The sequence below is a fragment of the Glycine max genome, chromosome 10 (genome assembly GCF_000004515.6).
Source record: "Glycine max cultivar Williams 82 chromosome 10, Glycine_max_v4.0, whole genome shotgun sequence".
NCBI classification, from domain to species: Eukaryota; Viridiplantae; Streptophyta; class Magnoliopsida; order Fabales; family Fabaceae; genus Glycine; species Glycine max.
In genome coordinates, this window is record NC_038246.2 from 18,816,140 (window position 1) to 18,840,554 (window position 24,415).

The 24,415-nt window shown below is 38.9% G+C and overlaps 1 non-coding gene and 1 pseudogene across 1 annotated transcript; one reads left to right on the forward strand and one right to left on the reverse strand.

Annotated features, from left to right (window-relative positions):
• The first annotated feature begins 2,242 nt into the window (after positions 1-2,242).
• Positions 2,243-2,349, forward strand: LOC112998234 (small nucleolar RNA R71). Its single transcript, XR_003263273.1, has one exon. It is a non-coding gene; the product is annotated as a small nucleolar RNA R71 (small nucleolar RNA).
• Positions 2,350-5,317: 2,968 nt separating this feature from the next.
• The window catches only part of LOC112998174 (uncharacterized), a 40,418-nt pseudogene continuing 21,320 nt past the window's right edge, over positions 5,318-24,415 (reverse strand).

The window sequence follows — 24,415 nt, forward strand, 5'->3', positions numbered from 1 at the left end:
TGTCTGCTAAAGTCCATCCAGTGGCTTTCTTGTGCTTCTTGAGAACTAGCAACAACTTCTCCTCTTGCTCAGCAGCAAGGGAGGCAGAGATGATCACTGGAAATTTTTCCTTGTCCTCCAAGTAAGCATATTTGAGGGTTACTGGTAGGGGCTTCAACTCTGGTGTGGGTGGTGGCTGAACAATAGGAGGAACCAGGGTAGGAGAAGAAGAAGGTTCCTCAGCCTGTACCTCATAAACCAAGTCAGAAGTATATGAACTTCCTGCAACATGGTTAGTGCATTCTGACTCTAAAAAATCAACATCAAGAAATACAACACCCAGAAAAGCAGAACCAGACTCAAATTCAAATTCACTCTCAGCATAAAAATCAGATACAGGATCAAATTCAAACTCAGATTCAGATTCAATGCATAAGGAATGACAAGTATGCATATCAGATAAAAATGGATGTTTCCTACCATGAAGAACAGAATCAAACATATAATCATCAACAATCTGATTAATTATCTCAGCACAAAAAACAGAATGATCCTGAGATGGATGTTTCATGGCATCAAGAATGTTAAAATAAACAACAATATCACCAAATTCCATAAACAATGTGCCAGCATAAACATCTATCTTGGTTCAGGCTGTTTTCATAAATGGCCTGCCTAAAATAATTGGAGCTGAACCATGGGAAAATCCCTCTTCCATATTAAGAGCATAAAAATCAATATGAAAAATAAGTTCACCAACCCGAACCAGCACATCCTCTATGAAACATGCGGGGTAAGCAACACTTCTATTTGCCAAATGAATCACCACATCTGTAGATTGCAAAGGTCCAAGAGATAAAGAATTGAAAATGGACAGAGGCATGACACTAACTGATGCTCCTAGATCTAGCATGGCATTCTCAAATTTACTGTTCCCAATAATGCAAGGTATACAGAAAGTACCTGGGTCCTTACATTTCTCAGGAATATGAGGAACAGATTTACCTATCAATGCTGACACGTTTCTGCCCATGCTAATCCTTTCATTGCCCTTGAACTTCCTTTTGTGGGTGCACAGCTCGTTTAGAAACTTAGCATATCTTGGAATCTGCTTGATGGCATCTAGTAGAGGTATGTTCACCTCTACTTTTTCTGAAGGTCTCCAAGATCTCTTTTTCTGCTTCTTCCATCTTTTTGTTTGAAATTGCTCTAGGTGGGAATGGAAGAGGGATAGGAGGCTGCTGTGAGTCAAAATTAGTAGAAGAAGGTCCACCTACATGAATATTTTTGTTAGCAAGCTTCCTCTTTTGTGCAACTATCTCAACCTCTTTTTCAGGTGTAGAATGAAGCTTGACAGGTTCAGGTGCAGCTGCTACTACTGGTGGAGGCACTTGAATTTGGTTGCCAGACCTCAAGGTGATGACACTCACATTTTTTTGGATTTTTCATAGTTTATGAAGGCAATTTGTCAGAATTTGGATTGAGCTTGGTTCATCTGAGTAGCCATCTGCCCCATCTGATTTGTTAGACTCTGAATGGAGGCTCTTGTCTCTTGCTGAAATTGCATATTCTGGATGGTCATTTGCCTCACTAACTCTTCTAAGGAAGGTTGAGGAGGAGCCTCAATTGCTTGTTGTCTTTTTTGTGACTGTTGTTGCTGTATTGGAGGAGGAACATATGGCTTGCTTGGACCAGCAGCATTCTAGAAAGGAAGGATAAGCTGTTGTTGTTGTGAAGGACTTGTCCATCTCAGATTTGGATGATTCCTCCAACCTAGATTGTATCTATTGCTTGAAAGGTCATAATTATTTTTCTGTTGTTGGTTTTGCTGCTGAGGAGGTCTATTATAAATGTTTGCAGCATAAGCTTCAGGTTGCTCATTGACTCCAGATTGCTACAAAGAAGGACCGAGATCTGTATGGTGATCTGTAGAAGAACATAGACCACAGACTCTTGCAACAGGTGTAGATTTCTGATTCATGGCAAGCTGAGTTACTAGGTTGACCAAGGCATCAAGTTTTCCTTCAAGCTTTTTATTTTCAGTAGATGAAGATGAATTCGTGGCCACCTCATTGACTCCTCTAAGAACAATAGCATCATTTCTTGCACTGAATTGTTGGGAGTTGGAAGCCATCTTCTCAATCAAATTCCTAGCCTCAGCAGTGGTCATATCACCAAGAGTTCCACCATTGGCAGCATCAATCATACTCCTCTCCATGTTGCTAAGTCCCCATAGAAATATTGAAGAACGAGTTGCTCAGAAATCTGGTGGTGAGGACAGCTTGCACACAATTTCTTGAATCTTTCCAAGTACTCATACAAGCTTTCTCCACTAAGTTGCCTGATGCTTGAAATGTCTTTTCTGATGGCAATGGTCCTAGATGCAGGGAAGAATTTCTCCAAGAACACCTTCTTGAGGTCATCCCAGCTGGTAAAGGACCTGGGAGCAAGGTAGTACAACCCATCTTTCACCACTCCCTCCAGAGAATGAGGAAAAGCTTTTAAAAAGATATGATCTTCCTGGACATCATGGTGTTTCATGGTGGAACAAACAATATGGAACTCCTTAAGATGCTTATGAGGATCTTCACCTACAAGACCATGAAACTTGGGCAGCAAATGTATTAGTCCAGTCTTGAGAACATATGGAACACCCTCATCAGGATATTGAATGCACAAGCTTTCATAAGTGAAATCAGGTGCAACTATCTCCCTCAGAGTCCTCTCACGAGGTGGAGGTTGAGCCATGTTCTCAGTATGAAAGTTAGTAGTGGAAGTTATGGTCGTATTAAGTTTTGCTAAAAACAAGTTCCCAAATTTTTTGTTTCTCTCAAATACTGCCACACCAAGTGCTCCTGGTATTTTTCACACAAAATATGGATCAAAAGAAGCCACCACACAAAAAATCAGCCAAAAACAACAACTCTAAGTATCTAAACAAAAATCGCTAATTAAATTGCAAAATCAGTCGCTAATCACTGTTCAGCACTGTTCACAGCAAAACAAAAAGCTGAATCAGTCGCTAAATAGGGAATGCGATTGAAATGCAAAACAGAACGCTACACAAAATAAGATAACTAAACACTATTATGAACCTTTGGCCCACTGCTCCCCGGCAATGGCGCCAAATTTGATCGAGGCCGTACCCGAATCAAATAAACATTAAAAAAAATGTAGTATCTAGGAAGTGATCCTAGGTTGTCTCCCAACGAGCAATGGTCAACCAAACGTTCATAATAGATAGTAATAAAATAGTAACAAATTGGGGGGTTGTTTGTTTTTGTAATTTAAACAGCGAGCAAATTTTAATTAGAAAATATCAGAATTAAAACACGTTGTTTCCCTTTGATTCACAAGCAAGTCTCTTATCCTTGGTTATGAGAATTTATCCTTTATCAGTTCAACCACTTAATCCAACCCTAAATTAAATTACTAAGCGAAATTTAACATAAGGCTGTCATTATGTGATTAAGCAACACATACACCAATTAATCATGAACGGAATTGATCTTTAAGCATGAACGTAAATTAAGCGCAGAGACAATTAATCAAGCACTAAGCATGCATGGATTAATAGCAACAAATATAGAGTAATTGGTGAAGAGGAAAAACTGATCAGAATTCAATAGTAATAACAAAACCTCAAAGAGAGTTGTGCTTGATCCTCAAGAGAAAACAATGTTGGAGACTTAGCCTTCCATTAATCAGTAGAAAATGAATTTGCAGATTGAAGCATAAAACGAAATTGCAGATTGAAGTCGAAAAAAAATTTATTGCTACGTGAATAGTATGCATGAACCGTAAAAACTGGAATTGCAGAACCTCCAATTATTCTCCAAAATGAAAAAGACTCTTAAAACTTAAACCTTGGTGCTGTTATATAGGTTCTCAGCCCCCAAAGCTTACAAATTTGTTTTAAGTCCAAGCCCATAAATAAAATAAAGTCTGGGCAAGATAAGATAAGATAAAATCTAGATGAAATAATATCTAGATGAGATAAAATCTAGATAAGATAAGATTTGATAAAATAAAATGGTATGCTCTCTTCAAGTCCAAGCCCAATTCCGGATTCAAGCCCAATTGTTTATAATTCTCCTAAAATTAAATTAAAAACACAAAATTAATCCAGGAGGCCCAAATGATAAAACTGCTTAATTAATTTGACAATTAAGGCTAATCAGTAATTAAAATGGTGACAAAAAGGGTTAAGAAATAGGAGAAAATGATGACACATCACAGATATCAAGGAAGGATCATTACCCAAAGCCTCACGCTCACTGTTTCACTCAAGCACAAGTGTTTAGGTTTTCTATCAAACAACAACCAACATAAGTCTCAATCTTTGCACTTCATCTCATATCATACAGTCAAGAACACACAAATGAAATCCGAAGGACTTTTCTAGGCTTGTAACGAGGCTGGGATGCAACAAATCATGGTTTTTCTAGGATGTAAAAGCTTAGGTTCTATGAGAGCATTCATCCTTATATCATCCTTTATCTTTTTATTCTAGCTCTATTAATTGCCTTTCCGCACTTAGCTTTTCTTTTTCTTAATTAGCAGCACACACTTTTATTTTATACTTACAGTTTTTTTTAGATACTAGCTGACTGTGTGTGCTACTCTTTTCTTACCATTACAACCTTTCACCCCATAATTCCCCCAAATTTGGGAAAATTTGCTTTGAACCAAAATTTCCTTTTATGAATGATGCTCTCCTACAACCTAAGACAAGGTAGAAGGAGATAAACTGTACAGGCTCAAGGTTCAATCAAACAATCATACTTTCAGCTCAAAATGGGTGCAAGGGATGAATCAATCATGCACAAGGTAAGCTTTTTAGCTAAGTGGCTATCTTCAATCAAAGCATGGCCTTCATTCCATATTCAGAGATTCCTGCAAAAACCATTACTTAATGTTAGTCGTTCTCTCACAATTAAAGATCACACTCTCACCGGGTTGCTGCTAATGCGTTCCTTCACAATGAACCTGCAAACCAACTAACATTTTCAGTCATGATCCTAATTCCATGTTCTTTCTCTTCTAATGACTGCATGCTCATGCAAGGCATATGATCCACGCATTTCAATTCACTCACATCATACAATTGATCAATTCAAACCAATCATAAACACTAAATTCCAAAATCAAGCATCAACCACTGGATAATAAAAGTGCACTATTCAATCAAGCTTTGTACAAGCTATCAACCAAATAAAAACTATAAACTGAAATTTAAAAGCTGAAACATAAACATAAATCTAAATTATCAAATGTACTAAAGACGAGATAATAATAAAACTATTCAAAAAGAAGGGAAATAAAAATCCTGATCCTGTCAATGATCCTGTGCATGCTCATTCAGGTCCAGTGCTGGTGCAGATGATGGATCCTGTGAAAGAGGCAGGTCCGAAACTAGTGCAGATGGCTCAGGTTGAGGAGATATAGCTGGATCAACCTAAAAAAGAAAGGGCTCAGATGGAGAGGGCTCTGATGCTGTAAAATCCTCCTGAACCTGTACAACAACTGGATCAGACTATAAAGTGAATGGCTCAGGAGGTGTAGGCTCTGTGGCCTCTGGAATGTCCTCCTGTTGATCCTGCTGAGGCTCCTGGGCTACGGAGGCCTCACCCCCTCCCAAAGGAGAAGGCTGGACTCCTGGCTAGGCCATCTACTGAATAAATTCTTCAACGCTCATAACCAGCCGCTAGTGGACCACATTCCGCAAGCTCTGCATGATCAGGAGCTGGCCCTGATGTAGGCTCTATAGCATAGAAAAGAATGGCTCAGAGCTTTGAGAATAAGGATTCGGAAGAACTGGAGTTACTGGTGCTGGAGGGAGAAGAGAGATAGAAGGAGCTGATGTAGAAGGAGTTGAGGTAGGGGGAGTTGAAGTAGATGGTGCCTCAGATCCTCTGGGCTAGATTTACGGGTTCCTCGAAAAGTGACCGAAGGATCATCTAGGTTCCAGAAATTCTTTTTAATATAAGCCAAATTAATGGTTGGGCTCAGGGATTCAAAGGTCAGAGAATCAGATGTGACTCCTCGGGCCTTGCATAAAGCAGTAATAAGGGCTAGAAAACCTAGCCTCGAGGAGTCATGTTGTGCGATGAGAGAAATCTGACTTGAGATGAGGGATCCCAAGTTCTTATTCATCTGCTTTACAAGCCCGTAGATTAACTTAGCCCTATCCAAAGTAATATTTGAAGTATGAGATGTCGAGGCTAAGTTAGAAAAAGATAGAACACTCTAGTTTTGGGCCAAAGTAGTAAGATTCTTCCTCAAAATCTTCTGAGGCAGCCCATTTGCATTTAGCCCAAATCCCCTCCTAGGGATACATAGACAACTTGCAAGCTCTTGAGGATTTGGCCTGAACCTGCAAAACCTGGAGTAAGAGGGCAAGCTCTCATTCCTCAATGACCACTGGTGTCTTCAACAAGGTGTTGAGGGCATCATCATCAAATTTAATTAGGTGCCCTCGCTCCCTCACCTGCTTTGGTGATTTATCTTCTATGGAAGTAATGTCTTCCAAGGTTATTTTGATGATGCCAAAGAATCAAGAGTCAAGCAAAATCCAAAGATTCAAGAATCAAGATTCAAGATTCAAGAATCAAGTTTCAAGAATCAAGAGAAGACTCAATCAAGATAAGTACTAAAAAATTTTTTCAAAATATTGAGTAGGACAAGAAGTTTTCACAAAATCATTACCAAAGATTTTTACTCTCTGGTAATCGATTACCAGTGTTTTAAAGCGTTAAGATTTCAAATTTTAAGAGTTATAACTTATGTTTAAAAAATTTTAAAGTATTTTAAACTTGTGTAATCGATTACACAATACTTGAAATCGATTACCAGAGCTTCTAAACGTTTTAATTTTCAAAATTCAAAATGAAGAGTCACATCTGTTGATGTGTAATCGATTACACCTTAATGGTAATCGATTACCAGTGATTGATTTCAAAAAATACATTTCCAAAAGTCACAATTCTTCAAGTGACTTGTTTCTGAAGATTTTTTCAAAATTCACAACTTTTAAAGTAACTAGTTTTAAAGAAATTGCCAAGAGTCACAAACTTTGACTTGAGTCATCAAGAGATTATAAATATGTGACCATGGCATGAATCTTTAACACTATTTACAATCATCTTTGAATCATCTATCTTTCAATCTTTTTCAACATCATCTCTCAAACATCTTTCAATCAATCTTTCAATATCTTTCTACATAATTTTTTGATTCATTTCTCTTCATCTTTCTAAAAGTTTTTTATCAACACTTTCTCTTCCAAGAAAAGTTCTTTGTTCAAAAACTTGTGCTATTCATCTTTTTCATTCTCTTCTCCCTTTGCCAAAAGAACGAAGGACTAACCGCCTGAATTCTTTTGTGTCTCTCTTATCCCTTACAAAAGATTCAAAGGACTAACCGCCTGAGAATTCTTTTGATTCTTCCCTTCCCCTTAAGCAAAAGATTTCAAAGGACTAATCACCTAAGATATCTTTTGTTTCCCCTTACAAAGATTCAAAGGACTAACCGCCTGAGAATTCTTTGTCCCAACACATTGGAGGGTACATCCTTTGTGGTACAAGTAGAGGGTACATCTACTTAGAATTCCTTCACTAATGCCACCTCGATGCTCCCTTCAGAGAAGTTAGTGAGTCCTTATGCCAATTCCTCCTCTCTATTTCTCTCCTGAATTCATCAAATTCTGTAATGTACAACTTCATATTCCTTTTCGGAAGGATCTTTCGGCCAAGGACATTGTCTACATAGCGGTCCCAGGCATCTTGGGATACAAATCTTGATCTATCATACCTATCCTGGGACACTGAAGCTACTACTTTTCTCTTATGGAAAGCCATCTACAAAACAAAAGAATCATAAGACAAGATTATACAGGATTTATTCAAAGTGAAAAGCAGAAAATAAAACTAAAATTAAGGCTGGGCGCTTAGCACGACGACTGCGCTTAGCGTGCCTTATGAAATTTTACTCATGAGCTAAGCGCGATAGCCACGCGTTTAGCGGTTGAACACAGAAAGACATTTTTCTGCAGAATAGGCTTAGCGAGCAGGCTCGCTCAGCCCAATTCCATAATTTTTAAAGACATAGAGGGATTCGCGCTTAGCGCGACTACTCTACTGGATAGCGCTAGCTTAGCGAGCAAGCTTGTTAAGCCCAATTCCAAGAAATATAAAAACAGAGAGGTAATTGTGCTTAGCGTGACAGGCATGCTTAATGCACAGCAAAACACAAAAATTTTAAGTGTCTGATACACAGCACTCTCTTAGCGCATAGTTGCGCTTAGAGAGTTCAACAGATAATATGAGCACGCTTAGCGCGACAGGCTGCGCTTAGCGTGTTCATCTGGAAATCCAGATGTTCATCGGAAACGATGAACTCGCTTAGTGCAACAAGGCACTTAGCGCGCTCATCGCGATTTCCATAAAAACAGAGGCTTTCTCAGCCCCTCAGTTAGGCCCCTATTAGGCCATCTAACCCTAATCAATACAAGCACATTGCAACCAGGATAAAACCCTAACTCTACTCTAACTAACAACTAACCTAATAGAACTAAGTATTAAAAGAAATTCAACCTAACTCTAACTATGTTGACTAACTTAGCGTTCAAAACTAAAAATGAAAATGAAAACAAGGTCAAGAAGCTTACTTGGATTATTGGAAGTAGTTGCGAAAAAGAAGCAGATGCAGACACTACAGGAATGTGAGCAAAATGAAGATGAATGCAAAGAGTGAGAAAGATGCTTTGTAAGAGTGAAATGGTATTTGCCTAAGGCAATTGTGCCATATTATTTTTTGCAGTTTCATATGGCTTGCTTAGCGCACAGCCGCGCTTAGCGAGTCCATATGACGTTTGAGTTTTAAAGGCCCATACGCTTAGCGTGTCTGCTCGCTAAGCCCAATTCAAAATAAAAACAATCTAGAGAAGTTTTTGGGCTTAGCGCGAAGATATGCGCTTAGTGCATTCTATAGCTCTGATTGGTCTTGCAACTCTCGCTTAGCGGGCCGAGGGGCGCTTAGTGAATAGAATGCTCCTTAATTGCAGTGATGGCCACGCTTAGCGCAAATCGAAAGAATTAAATTCCATAGAGGTTTGTGCTCTTAGTGAGTCTATGCGCTTAGCCCAATTCCAAAAATTAAATTCCAGAGAAGCTTTTGGGCTTAGCGCAACAAATGGGCTTAGCGAGAACGTTCAGCGAATGATCAGGGGTCAATGCGCTTAGCGTGTGAAGAAAATGGCACTTAGCACGAGTGCTGCGCTTAGCAAGTGGACAACAAAAAAAAAATTAAGTTATTTTTCTATCGACAACTTCACAAAAACTATTTTAACCCCTTTTTCCAATGCTAAACATGCTGAATTCATACAATCATAAACAATCAACTTAACTAAATGCAATAAAGACAAAATTAAAAAAGGGTTGGGTTGCTTCCCAATAAGCGCTCATTTAACGTCATTAGCTTGACGCATAGTTCTTTGTTATCCTGGATCACTCTTGGTTCTCTCCTTCAGAACCTTCTCATCAAACTCCTTCACCTGTAAACAAATATTCTGGTCCAACAATTTTCTTTCTTCATTAAATAGATAAAAGTTGATCTGTTGGTCTTCAATACCCATTTCTAACTTTTTCTTCCCCATGTCCACTACACAGTTTTGCAATAGACATAAATGGATGTCCCAAAATTAAGGGAATATCTGCATCTTCCTCAATGTCCATTACAACAAAGTCACTAGGAAAGATAAGATGCTTGACCCGTGTAACACCCTAAAATATTATTAGCAATTATAATTGATGTTTGATTTTATTTGTTGTGTTATTTTATCCATGTTTTATTTTTAAGAAGGTTAGTTTAGTTATTAGAGGGGTGTGGATAGTTAAAACTCTAGCTTCTCAAAGAAGCCTTTCAAGGAAGCTTCTCAAGGAAGCCTCACGAGAAAGCTTGTCAAGGAAGCTGTCTTGGTAAAAGTGCCCTCCTACATTCGTTAACCGTTGGATCGTCTCGAAATTTAGTCTGAAAGTTCAGAGGACAGATGTCCACGATCTGACCGTTGCGATCTGTGATATGTCTTCGGTTGTGTGAGAAACTTCTCTTTTCCCAACAGCAGAAACACTTGAGTGTTTCAAGTCTTGTTTTTCGTGTAGCCTTGACAGCCATTCCTTTCTCCTTCTTTCTTCCAAAACCCTTCCCCAATGTCCCAAGCTTCTTCTTCACCACCCACAAAAACCAGTAGCTTCCATGGACCTCCGTTGTTCTCCGTTGAAACCCCACACCGAGAGGAGCCCTTCAATCGGAGCGGAATCTTCCAAGCTTGTCTCGCGGTTTTGGTAGAGAATGAAGCCCAATCTGACCTTCACAGTTTTCTTCGAGGAAACCGTGATTCTACGCTTGTTCCTTGTTAGTTTCAACTTGTCTTTGCATCTTTTTTGTCTTTGCAACCACCATTGTATATTTTACGTGTCCTTTGAAAAACCATAGAGAAAGAGACTTTGTAAACGTTATCTTTTTTCTGAAATGGGTGTTATTTTCGTGACCTTCATTGAACCCCGATCACATTGGCGTGATTGGAATTTCAAAATGATGTTCCTTTTGTAGAATCCAAAACGCCTTTAGCCTTTTTATGTAGTGACATGAGTATTTGACTCAGAGTATTGTTGTTAACCTTATTTCTGAAATCCATAGTAATTTCCTTCGTTTTGGCGTAATAGAGACTTGCGTTGGACCGATAAGCGTGAAAGAAAGAGAGGCCTCTAAGTGATGCAAAGAGGAAATGATGGGGAGCTCACGATAGGTGAGGGGAGTTTATTACAAAATTTACCATTTTGACACCATAGTTAGGGTAAGGGGACCTAGCTATGAGAATATATGCCTGTCCCTATTGCATGCTGATTTTCCTTTATAGAAAACAACGTTTTTAACTAATGGGATGCGATATATTTATTGTTGATGAATGGAATTATTGTCTTTATTTGACTTGTGTTGTTTGAAGACCTGGGGAGTGTGAATCTCAGGCATGAAAGAAATATGTATATGCGGAATGCGACTTACTGTTGATGTTGCTATTGATGACTTTAATTGATATGTGGTGATGTTGATATTTATGATGATATTGATTTGAGATGATGTTGCTAATGAAGATCATGTCAACATGAATTGATGTTGTTATTGATGATTATATGAATATGAAATGAGGTTGTTGTTGTTGTTGATAACGTCATTGAGATGAGATGATGTTTATGTTGAGAATGATATTCAAATGGAATGTTGATGATGTTGGAAATGCATTGAGATGTGCATGTTGTGTATGTTCATAGGGGGTGCAGTGACCTTGTCGGATGTCCCTTGTGTGGGAAACTAGAGTGGTTAAATAATTTAAGCATTTATGAGGGGATGCTTAGGCACTTTAATTCATCCATGGTCATGTACTTGACGATGCCCATGTTTCATACGTTGGATGTTGTGTATGTTTGTGGGGGGGGGGGGGTGCAGTGACCTTCTCAGATGTCCCTTGTATGGGAAACTAGAGTGGTTAAAGAATTTAAGCATTTATGAGGGGATGCTTAGGTGCTTTAATTCATCCATGGTCATGTACTTGACGACGCCCACGTTCATACATCGTATGTTGTGTGTGTTCATAGCGGGTGCACTGACCTTGTCGGATGTCCCTTGTGGGGGAAAATAAAGTGGTTAAAGGATTTAAGCATTTCTGAGGGGATGCTTAGGCGCTTTAATTCATCCATGGTTAGGTACTTGACGATGCCCATGGTTCATGCCTCATATGACACGGGAAATAGTATAAACTGTGGCAGTATGTACTTTGTACTAGGGGGTGTGTCACCTAGTAGGGAACTCCCTTGTGGCCCAGGCTGATCACCGGGGGGGGAGGGGGGGAGTTACGGTGCACGACTGGGTGGCCTCGACAAAATACTGCATGGTTTCCTAAGTGAGGTGTCAACACGCTTAGTCTATTTCCTTGGTATTGGATACGGTACGTACCGTATTGCATCTGAGAGTTGAGGTCAGGTGCATGCATCATTCTGAGCATAGTTGATAGGATCCACGGATGGATGATGAATAATTGTTGAATGTGTGTGTTGATTAATGAATGTGGTGTAAGCTCATGATGTTTGCCTATGTTTTCTTACTAATTGTGGTTATTTGGATTTTAGTATTGGTCCTTTTTATAATGAACTCACCCTTGCAATTTTGTATTGTGTCGTTGATACCTGTGACAATCGCAAACTATGTTCGTGGGAGTAGAATGACAGCAGTAAGGTGCAGGAAGTGAGATTCTGTTGTGGAGCCACCGAGCTGACGTGACAACGTTGGGATTAGATTTGGGAGAGAGTTATGTTTTGTTAATCAACTCCTCCACAGTTGGTTCATGATTCCTTTTGTTGAACTAAAGATGTAAATCTCATATTTTAATTATATGTATGAACAGACTGGTGTAAGCTCCATTTAAGCTTGTAGGCCTAGGATCTTCATCATCAATGGATTCCTTTGCTTCATGGAAGATGAATGGCAACGGAATGGAGAAGGAAGAGAGAGAGGAGACACCACTTCAAGGAGAAGATGAGTCTAGAAGAAGCTCACCACCATAGGAGGCCATGGATAAGAGCTTGGAGGAAGAATGAGATGAATGAAGGGAGAGGAAGAGAGGAGCACGAAATTTTGTGCTCTAAAAGAGCTTTGAAATCTGAAGTTTAATATTCAAATGATCAAAGTTGAAAAAAGTGCACACACATGACCTCTATTTTATAGCCTAAGTGTCACACAAAATTGGAGGGAAATTTGAATTTCAATTCAAATTTCACTTGAATTTGTGGAGCCAAAATTTTACTAATTATTATTATTGAATTTTAGTTATGGTTCAGCCCACTAATCCAAGATCAATTTCAAGATTCTCAACTAAGTGTACTTAGGTGTCATGAGGCATGTAATGCATGAAGGACATGCACAAAGTGTGACTATATGATGTGACAATGGGGTGTAGTAAGCAAATGCTCACCTCCCACTCCAAAATTTAATTGGATTGGGCTCCTCCAATTCAATTAAATTTATTTCCAACCACACACATCAAATATTCACTTAGTGCATGTGAAATTACAAAACTACCCCTAATACAAAAACTAGTCTAGGTGCCCTAAAATACAAGGGGTGAAAAATCCTATATTTCTACGGTACCCTACCTAAAATATGGAGCCCTAAATACAAGGACCAAATATTATGACATCCTAGTCTAATATGTACAAAGATAATTGGACCCAACCTTGGCCCATGGGCTCAGAAATCTACCCTGAGGTTCATGAGAACCCTAGGGCCTTCTTCAGCAGCTCTAGCCCAATCCTCTTGGAGCCTCTTGATTATGGCTCTAGTGACTGGTCCCTTCCTAGGAAGGGTTGCATCATCCCCTTCCCCTAGAAGAGGATTTGACCACAAATCTGTTAGTTCCTCCTCCTCAATATCAGCTCCACCTGCAAAAGGAATTAAATCAGAAATGTTAAAAGTGGTGCTGACTCCATACTCTTCTGGGAGGTCCAACCTATACGCATTGTTATTGATCCTCTCCAAAACCTGAAAAGGTCCATCCCCTCTAGGGCTAAGCTTGGATTTCCTTTGAGTAGGGAATCTATCCTTCCTAAGATGGAGCCAAACCTAGTCACCCTCATTAAGAACTAGCTCTTTTCTTCCTCTATTGCCTTTAGTTGAATACACCTTTGTTTGGTTCTCTATTTGGAACCCTCTCATGCAACTTCTTTAAAAACTCTGACCTAGATTCCCCTTCTTTATGTATAAAAGAAGTGTCCAGTGGGAGGGGAATGAGGTCTAACGGTGTTAGGGGATTGAACCCATAGACAACCTCAAAAGGGGACTGCTAGGTGGTTCTATGAACCCCCCTGTTGTAGGAAAATTCTACATGAGGAAGATACTCATCCCAAGACTTATGGTTGCCTTTCAGAAGAGCCCTTAAAAGGGTGGATAAAGACCTATTCACTATCCACCACCACAAAGAAAGAGTCTACACCTCTTATAAAGTGCCCATGAGGCATCAACCTAGACTTGGCTTGTAAACAAGCCACACACCTAGTGCAATGCTTATGGACATCTTTCTTCATATGGGGCCAATAAAAATTTTCTTTGAGTATGACAAGGGTCTTATCTATCCCAAAGTGGCCCATGAGCCCACCCTCATGTCTCTCTTTCACAAGTAATTTCCTAATGGATCCTTGGGGTATGCAAAGCTTTCCCTCTTTGAACAAATACCCCTCAGCCAAATAGAATCCATCTTGGGCCTTTTTCCCACAACTCTCATAAATGGGAGAGAAATGTTCATCTAAAGCATACAAGTCCCTAATATTATCAAATCCTAAAATTTGAGCTCCTAGGGAGCAAAACAATGTGTGTCTCTTAGAGAGGGCATCAGCTACCACATTTGTTTTTCCCTTTTTGTATTTGATAACATATGGAAATTGCTCTAGGTACTCTACCCATTTTGCATGCCTCTTGTTTAACTTGCTTTGCCCTCTAATGTACTTAAGTGATTAAGGATCACTATGAATGACAAATTCCTTGGAAACAAGGTAATGTTCCCAAGTTTGGAGGGCTCATATTAAGGCATAAAGTTGTTTATCATAGGTGGGGTAGTTGAGTGTGGCACTATGAAGTTTTTCACTAAAATAAGCAATAGGGTACCCACCTTGTAACAATACAGCTCCAACTCCCACTCCAGAGGCATCACATTCTAGCTCAAAAGTTTTAGAAAAGTCAGGAAGAGCTAGAACAGGTGCCTTAGTAAGCTTTTCTTTGAGCAAAGCAAAGGCTTGCTCTTGTTTTTCACCCCAAGTAAATGCCACATTCTTCTTTACCAGCTCATTGAAAGGTGATGCAATTGTAGAGAAACTAGGAACGAACCTTCTATAGAAGCTTGCTAACCCATGGAAGCTCCTAATATCTCCCACACTTTTTGGGGTGGGCAATTCTTGGATGGCCTTGATTTTCTCAGGTCCACTTGGACCCCATTTCTACCAACTACAAAACCTAAGAAAACTATATTATCTACACAAAAGGTACACTTCTCTATATTTGCATAGAGGGTGTTTTTCCTAAGGACTGAAAGAACTTGTTTGAGATGTCCTAAGTGATCATCTAGGCTCCTATTATACACTAAAATATCATCAAAATAAACAACTACAAATCTACCTATGAAATCCCACAAGACATGATGCATAAGCCTCATAAAGGTGTTTAGTGCATTAGTGAGCCCAAAAGGCATCACTAGCCATTCATACAAACCAAACTTGGTCTTCAAAGCAGTTTTCCACTCATCACCCTTTTTCATCCTGATTTGGTGATAACCACTTTTAAGATCAATTTTTGAAAAGATATTGGCATCATGCAACTAATCAAGCAAATAATCAAGTCTAGGAATGGGGTGCCTATACTTTACAGTGATGTTATTGATGGCCCTACAATCTGTACACATTCTCCATGTACCATCCTTTTTAGGCACCAACAACACTAGCACAGCACATGGGCTTAGGCTCTCTTGGACCCAACCCTTCTCCAACAATTCTTTAACCTGAGACTCTATCTCCTTAGTCTCCTGAGGGTTAGTCCTATAGGTTGGCCTATTAGGAAGGCTTGCTCCTGGGACTAAATCTATTTGGTGTTCTATTCCCCTTAAAGGAGGTAGCCCAGGGGATATCCCTTTGGGAAATATATCACCAAATTCATGTAAGAGTTCTTGGACCTTTGGGGGTAACGTCTCAAGTGTAGGAATTGTGGTATTGCTAAGGGATGTTTCCCTTGATAGGAGAAGGTAGGAAGATTGTTTAAGAAGCAGTGCTCTTTTAATATCACCTTTTGTTGCAAAATGATTTTCCTTCTTAACAATCTTCTTGGAGGAATCCTTTCCCTCTTTTTCCTTCCCCCTGGCCTTTGAAGACAAGGCCTTACTATCCTTCTTTTTCTTTTGTTTTTCAAATTTTTCTTCCTCATCCCTCTTATCTTTCATAGTTAGTTGATCTTTGGCCACCTGTGAAGGTGTTTGAGGATGCAACACAAATTTAGTGCCAAGATGGGTGAGGGTAATCTCGTTAGTTAGGCCATTATAAATGATTTTCCTATCAAATTGCCACGGCCTTCCTAAAAGAATATGTCCTGCCTCCATGGGAACTATATCATAATTAACTTCATCCTTATATGTCCCAATGGAGAAAGGTACCTTCACTTGTTGGTTAACTATCCTTTTCCCTTGCTCATTGAGCCATTGAAGTTTATAAGGTTTTGGGTGGGGAATGATAGTGAGGTTCAACTTGGAAACTAATCTTGTGCTACAACAATTGCAACAAGATCCTCTTTCCACAATGAGAGAACAAGTTTTATCTAAAATTTTGCATCTTGTATGAAAGATGTTCTCTCTTTGGGATTGAGATAGATCACAAGATTGACCTCCAAGGAGCCTTCTAACCATTAAGAGGTCACCTTCTTCATGGGGGTAGACTTCCTCACTAGACTCTTCACCCCTTACTTCATCTTCACTACCACTAGAGGAAGAGCAAGAAGTAGTCTCCTCTTGACTACTATAAATGTCTTGACCCCTCATGATCATGGTTTTCTTTGTGGGGCATTGAGAAGCAATGTGACCTCTCCCAAGACATTTGAAGCATTTAATGTTGCTAGTCCTTTCTTGGGAACTAGTCTTAGGGGTGTATTTCTCTATGGTCTTACCCTTATCTTCCTTGGGTTTTGAAGGTGCAGCCCCCAAAATTCCATGGGCTTGGTCCTTCCTTGGATAAGAGTGAGAGCCATAAGATTTTGAAGAAGGCTTTCTTTTAAGTTGTTGCTCCACTCTTATACAAATTTGGACTAGCTCATCTAGGTCCCTATATGGAAGGAGTTCAACCTTGTCCCTCACTTACATATTAAGCCCACTAAGGAACCTAGCTATGCTTGTTCTTTCCTCCTCCCTAACTTCAGCTCTTAAAATGAGTAGTTCCATTTGTTGTCTATATTCTTCAACACTCATACTCCCTTGTCTAAGCCTTTGGAGCTTGTCCATAAGCTTCGTTTCATAGTAAGAGGGAATGTGCCTCTTCCTAAGGGCACTCTTAAGATCATTCCAATACTCTACTGGAGGATCCCCATGAATCCTTCGTTCCCTAACAAGGGAAGTCCACCAATAGAGGGCATACCCTTGAAAGCCAAGGGTAGCCAATGGAACTTTTCTCTCTTCGCTAATATGATGGCAAACAAAGAGTCGTTCAACCTTCATTTACCAATCTAAGTAGGCCTCAACATTATCTTTTCCATGGAAATATGGGAGGCTAATGTTAACCTCTTGAGGCCTTCTATCCTTTTCTCTTCTTTGGGAGTGATGTTTAGTATGTGAACTATGGGGCCCTCTATAATAGTCGCTAAGTTCTTCACTTAAACTCTTGCAAGAGTCATGACTACTAAAGGTTTCACTTTTCATTTCTTTCATTATTTTTCTTCTTTCTTCCTCTCTTATTTTCTCTCTTTCATCTTGACTTATTTCTTCCACTCTTTTTTTTACCTTTTTCTTTTCTCTCTTGTTTTTCTTTCCACAACTGAAGGGATCTCAACTCATCTAATATCTTATACAAGGGGTCCTTAGGAGTAGAACCCTCACCATTAACACTAGATGAAGAATGAAGACTCATGTTGGTTCCTAAGTTATGGTTCTTTCTTGTTGGGGGTTTGAAAACAAAAGGTAAAAGAAACTATGGATGAAACTAGCCAAAATAAACACTAAAAAAGGTCTGAAAGATAAGGTAAAAACCAATTGGTAAAAGGCAAGCTATCTAGGCGGTTTGACAATGGAGGGTAAAGGAAATAAGCTGTTGCAATTCTATCCCGCAAGGGTATTGGATAGAAGACTTCAAGTAGATTGAGCCAGAGATGCAAGAGAAGGCCATAGGGTTCTTATGAGTCTTAGGGTAGATTTTGGGCCCATGGGCTAAGTACAAGCCCACTTATCTTTGTAAATATTAGATTAAGGTTTCATTGTTTTTGGGCCTTGTATTTAGGGCTCCATAATGTAGGTAGGGTACCTTAGAAATATAGGATTTTTCAGCCCTTGTATTTTAGGGCACCTAGACTAGTTTTTGTATTAGGGGTAGTTTTGTAATTTCTCATGCACTAAGTGAATATTTTATGTGTGTGGCTGGAAATAAATTTAATTGAATTGGTAGAAGCCCAATCCAATTAAATTTTAGAGGGGGAGGTGAGCATTAGATTACTACACCCCATTGCCACATCATATGATCACACTTTGTGCATGTCTTTCATGCTTTACATGCCTCATGACACCTAAGCACACTTAGTGGAGAATCTTGGAATTGATCTTGGATTAGTGGGCTGAACCATAACTAAAATTCACTAATCATAATTAGTGAAATTTTGGCTCCAAAGTTTGGCTCCACAAATTCAAGTGAAATTTGAATTGAAATTCAAATTTCCCTCCAATTTTTGTGACACTTAGGCTATAAATAGAGGTCATGTGTGTGCATTTTTTTCAACTTTGATAATTTGAAAATTAAACTTCAGATTTCAAAGCTCTTTTAGAGCACAAAATTTCGTGCTCTTTTCTTCCTCTTCCTTCATTCATCTCCTTCTTCCTCCAAGCTCTTATCCATGGCCTCCTATGGTGGTGAGCTTCTTCTAGACTCATCTTCTCCTTGAAGTGGCGTCTCCTCTCTCTCTTCCTTCTCCATTCCGCTGCCATTAATCTTCCAAGAAGCAAAGGAATCCATTGATGAAGAAGATCCTAGGCCTACAAGCTCCAATGGAGCTTACATCATGTGGTATCAAGGGCATCTTCATCTAGGTGATGTTCTTTTGCTTCCTCTATCTTTTTGTTCGGTGAATTCTCTTGAATTCCTTGTTCTTCATCTTATTCTCCTTGTATATCCTCCATTGTCTTGTGGTTTGGTGCTGTTTAGAGTAGATTCAAAAAAATAAACCGATTAAATCTTAGATCTACACTTGTTCTTGCATTTCTATGGTTCAAATTTTGTAGATCTACTCTTGAATCATGTTTTTTTGTGTTGATTTTAGGTTCTATCATTTTTCATTCATAATATTCTTGTGCTGAACCTTTAGATCTAAATTTTCTTCCAAAATATTGATTAGAAAAAAAACACAAAAATCTAAGTGTAAATCACTTAATCCATGTTGTCTTAGTGTCATGTTTAGTCATAGTAATTGTCACATTATGTTCTAAGTTTGTGTTGAATTTTTATTTTGTTGATTGAATTCTAGATACATTTGTTCATGTATTCTTGTCATTATTAGCCTATCTTTTGAATTGTGAGTCTTATTCATTCATGTTATTTAGTTCATAACATGTTCTAAATCAATTCCTATAATTAGTCTTGTTCTTGAACTTTTTTTTGTTTTCTAAGTTTCCTACATGATGCCTATGATGAAGTTGAGTTGTGGTGTTGAGTTGTGGCAGGATTTGTGAATCAAAATAAGTCTTAAGCTCTCTTGAATTGTGTTATTCAAGATAATTTAGCATAAGAAAACACAAATTGTAACTATCCAAGCCTTAAGCAACATAAACACTATTCTTGATTTCTATGTTGAAATCGCTGGTGTTGACAGCTTGAACATATGAACTTGTATAAATTACTGGGAATTGGTCACTATGTTTTTTGAGCTGAAAGTTTCACTGAATTTTCTTAACATCTGGAAAAAAATTATAAAAAAAGAACCAAGCGATTTGGATTAAAGGAAAAAATAAGAAAAATCGCACAAGTTGGCAGAAAAATCAGTGTCCAGGAAAAAAAAAAGTAAAAGGAAAGTTTGCTTGTTGTTTTGGCTCAAAATTTGCTCTATAATTGGTGCCTATTTTATACCAATCCTAGTTCTGAAATTTCAATTGAAAACTATTGTGAAAACAAGTTCCAAAACTAGAGGTTTCATGAGTCTTTTTTTTTTTAGTTTTTCTACTGTACTCTAGAGTCATTCTAGGTTTCTCTTTGAGTCCTAGCTTGCTTTTTTGTGCTTTTCATTGCTTTAATTGTTGAATAATCCTTGGAAATTTGTCTTGTTAAAACTCTATTGGTTTAGCTTTCATTTAATTTATTTTTTTTTGGTCTTTGGTTATTGCTTGTCTCATTGTTTCCTTGCTTGTGAGTTGCCATATAGGAAATTGGAAAGGAGGATTGGTGCCATATCTTGAAGAATTTGAGTCAAGAAACAAGGAGCCAACCACCTTAAGAGCTATTGGACTAAGAAGCACTCCAAATTGAGTGAAACACCAAAGAGAGAATAGCCACCACAATTGAGGACTTTTTTTTGTAATTTTGTAATTGGCAATTTTCTTTGCTTTTAAATTTTGTAACAAAAATGCCTTTCATTGGAAGTAAGTTGGGAGCCTCCAATAGGTCACGCTACTTCCATTTGTGTGTAATAATTTTAGGCAATTTTCCCCTTAGGATAGTGAGTGTTTTGTTGGGAACCTTAAATGAGGTCATCCAAACACTCTTAGGATCCACCTAGTTTGCATTTCTTGCACTTTAATTTCTTGCTTACTTTCATAGCTTATTTCATTTACCCTCTATTGTCAAACTGCCTAGATAGCTTGCCTTTTACGAATTAGTTTTTACCTTATCTTTCACATCTCTTTTAGTGTTTATTTTGGCTAGTTTCAACCATAGTTTCTTTTACCTTTTCTTTTCAAACCCCCAACAAGAAATAACCATAACTTAGGAACCAACATGAGTCTTCATTCTTCATCTAGTGTTAATGGTGAGGGTTCTACTCCTAAGGACCCCTTGTATAAGATATTAGTTGAGTTGAGATCCCTTAAGTTATGGAAAGAAAAACAAGAGAGAAAATAAAAAGGTAAAAAAAGAGTAGAAGAAATAAGTCAAGATGAAAGAGAGAAAATAAGAGAGGAAGAAAGAAGAAAAATAATGAAAGAAACGAAAAGAGAAAAACATGCCTCCTTTAGTAGTCATGACTCTGGCAAGAGTTTAAGTGAAGAACTTAGTGACTATTATAGAGGGCGCCATAGTTCACATACTAAACATCACTCCCAAAGAAGAGAAAATGAAAGAAAGACTCAAGAGGCTAACATTAACCTCCCATACTTCCATGGGAAGGACAATGTGGAGGCTTACTTAGATTGGGAAATAAGGGTAGAGCAAAAACTTAAAAGAAAGTTTACCTTAAAATCTTATGACTCTCATTCTTATCCAAAGAAAGACCAAGGTCTAGGCATCTTAGGGGCAGCACCTTCTATGCCTAATGATGATAAGGGGAAGAAAATAGAAAAGCAACCCCCTAAGGCTAGTGTCGCAACATGCCCTTTTGCGGGCGAGCGAGGCGAGGCTCACGGGTGCGTCCTCCAAAGGAGAAAATTCGCGGAGTCGCCACCAACGTTTATTTGTGGAAAACGTCAGAAAAAAACCAAAGGAAACCGGTCAAAAAGAATATTCCAACTTCGGGAGTTGTATTTATGTTTGAGGAAGGTATTAGCACCTCTCACGTTTGTCTCAAAGGACAACAACCTTATTTTAGAATTGTGTGAAATTGTGTTACCCTAACTTTATTTCTTTTTTATTTTTGAGGTTGACAAAAGCGGGGCTCTTGCTCCTACGTACCCTCCATCGAAGAGAAAATCAGACCTACGTAGTTCTTTTTTAAGGGTGAATCAAGCGATTCTTTTTACTTGGAAGGTGATCATTTTAAGGCGTTGGACCTTAAAAATGATCCATTTACTTGGTAAGAAAAACTGAGATATTGAACTTTCAAATCCTTTTTAGTGATTTTTTGTGGACGAGCTTGACTTTGCAAGTTGATTTTAGCCTTAGTTTCACTTTAGTTATTAGTCAATTCAATTAAGAAAGAGAAATCCCAAAGAGAAACGTCCGATTGATTTTTTCGCTTTATTTTACTAAAAGGATATGTTTTTATTATTATATTATTATTCTTTTTTGATTTCCAACGTGGTTACGGCACGACCAAACGATCGGATTTCATTTTAACATAAATTATTGGATATTACAAATCAAATGATCGGTGGAAATTTATTTTATTTTTTGATTAGGCGAGAAATGACTTAAATAAATGACTGAAGTATGTCAAAAGGGGGTACGGAAAATAAATGAAACGAGAATAAAAGTACACGAAACAAATGGGGACCATCACAGGTACGTAGAATGAATTGAAAAGCTCGATTTGGGGTACTTACTGGTTGAAGACCGAAGAACAACAAAGAATGAACGATGAATGTCGAAGAACGGTTGAAAATCTTCGCGTAATTACCCACGGAAACGTTACAGAAACGTTATGGAAGCACCTCGGCTTGGATTTTCTTCACGGAAACAATTTTCCTCAGCAATTTCAAGTGAATACGAAGTGCCAAGAAGGCTGAACCCCTTTCTTCTTCACTCCTCCCCCTATTTATAGCAAAATAGGGGAGGAGCTTGCCACCCAGCTCGCCCAGGCGAGCCAGGTTGCTTCCTCCAGAAGCAACCGCCTTCTGGAGGAAGAATCTGGAAGGCCCAAGTGGGCCTGGTTGCAATTTGCACCCCTTTTTTTACTAAATACACCCCCTTTTACCTTTTTTGGTGATTCTTTTTCCGTAACGTTACGAGGGTAATTACGCGAACAGCGCTAGGCAATCAATTCATGGGTCTCCGAACAAGATTTCGAGGGTGGAGGATAGGCGAACAGCGCTAGGCAATCAATTCGCGGGGCTCCAGACTCGTTGGTGGAGGATGCATGAATGACAATCAATTCATGGGGCTTCGAATAAGATTTGAGGGTGGAGGATAGGCGAACAACACTAGGCAATCAATTTGCGGGGCTCCAGACTCGTTGGTGGAGGATGCATGAATGACAATCAATTCAGGGGGTTCCGAATAAGATTTGAGGGTGGAGGATAGGCGAACAACGCTTGGAAATCAATTCGCGGGGCTCCAGATTCGTTGGTGGAGGATGCATGAATGACAATCAATTCATGGGGCTCCGAATAAGATTTGAGGGTGGAGGATAGGCGAACAGCGCTAGGTAATCAATTCGCGGGGCTCCAGACTCGTTGGTGGAGGATGCATGAATGACAATCAATTCATGGGGCTCTGAATAAGATTTGAGGGTGGAGGATAGGCGAACATCGCTAGGCAATCAATTCGCGGGGCTCCAGACTCGTTGGTTTGAGAATGAATGAATGACAATCAATTCATGGGGCTCCGAATAAGATTTGTTGGCAGGACCGAATGGTCCACCAGTTTTTCTTTTTTTCTACCTAAAAAGGGGAATCATGCTTTTTGCAAAGAAAAATAAATCATTCACGAGTACCAAAGGTAATTTCCCTTGTAACCGAAAATGAAGGGCAGGATGTCAACATTTAGCTTTTAAATGAACATTCAGGGGAAACATTGGGTTATGCTGAAACTGGGAATAAATCACTCATAGTGTATAAAAACTCACACAGGCAAGTGTTTTACCCTAATCCCAAACCATAACTGCACCATGACTTTATTTTGCACACGATTTCCTATCGAATCAAAAGATCACACGCACGATCACAGATCAATTAGATTTTCTCGAGGGTAGTGTTTTTGGAGAGGAAACTGGGTGTTTCGGTCTTTTCTTCTTTGTTTAAGTGGGACGGGATATCGCCAGTCGAGAATGACTTTGAATGGCAATCCCAAAGGAAGAACCACCAAAAAATGGGTTTTCCTTTGCCGGCAGTCATTTACCTTGCCGAAAATTTATCTGGTCTGAAGATCTTCTGTTCTCTTTCTTTCATTGATCGGGAATTACTCTATTTTCCTTCGATCTTTTCCTTTTTACTTCCTTCCGATCTTTGACCGGGAATCCTTCTTTTCCTTTCTTTTCATTTCTTCCTTTTCTTACTTTCCATTTCTCCCTCTCCATTTCTTTCTTTTGGAAACTAGGTTTTAGCATTCGTTTTTGCTCTCCCTTGAGGAAATTCCGCTATCCTTTGCTTCGGGGGAAAGGATGAGGATTCTTTTTATAGGCCAAGGTTCAAAGTAGTCAAAGGTCGTGTCTCAACGGGGTCTTTTATCGTGGGAGCCCGATCTTGATATCTGGGGCACAACAAATTCATGTGTCAAGGTATCGATCTCGGGTTGAACTTCCATATCATTTCCACAAGGCACGCATAACAATGATGATTCGGACACAACGTGCAAAATTAGTCATGGCCACAGCTAGGTGGGCACTCAAGCATCCAATTTATGGTATTGTGATACTATGGTTGGGGATTTACACAAACAGACCCAACGTTTCCAAATTATGTTCTTTCATCGGTTCAATGAAACCATCCATTCTTATCTCGGTCATTCAGAAAAATAAACTCTTAGCGTTAGTCCCTTGTTTCCAAAATATATGTTTGCTCTCTACGAATGATTTATGC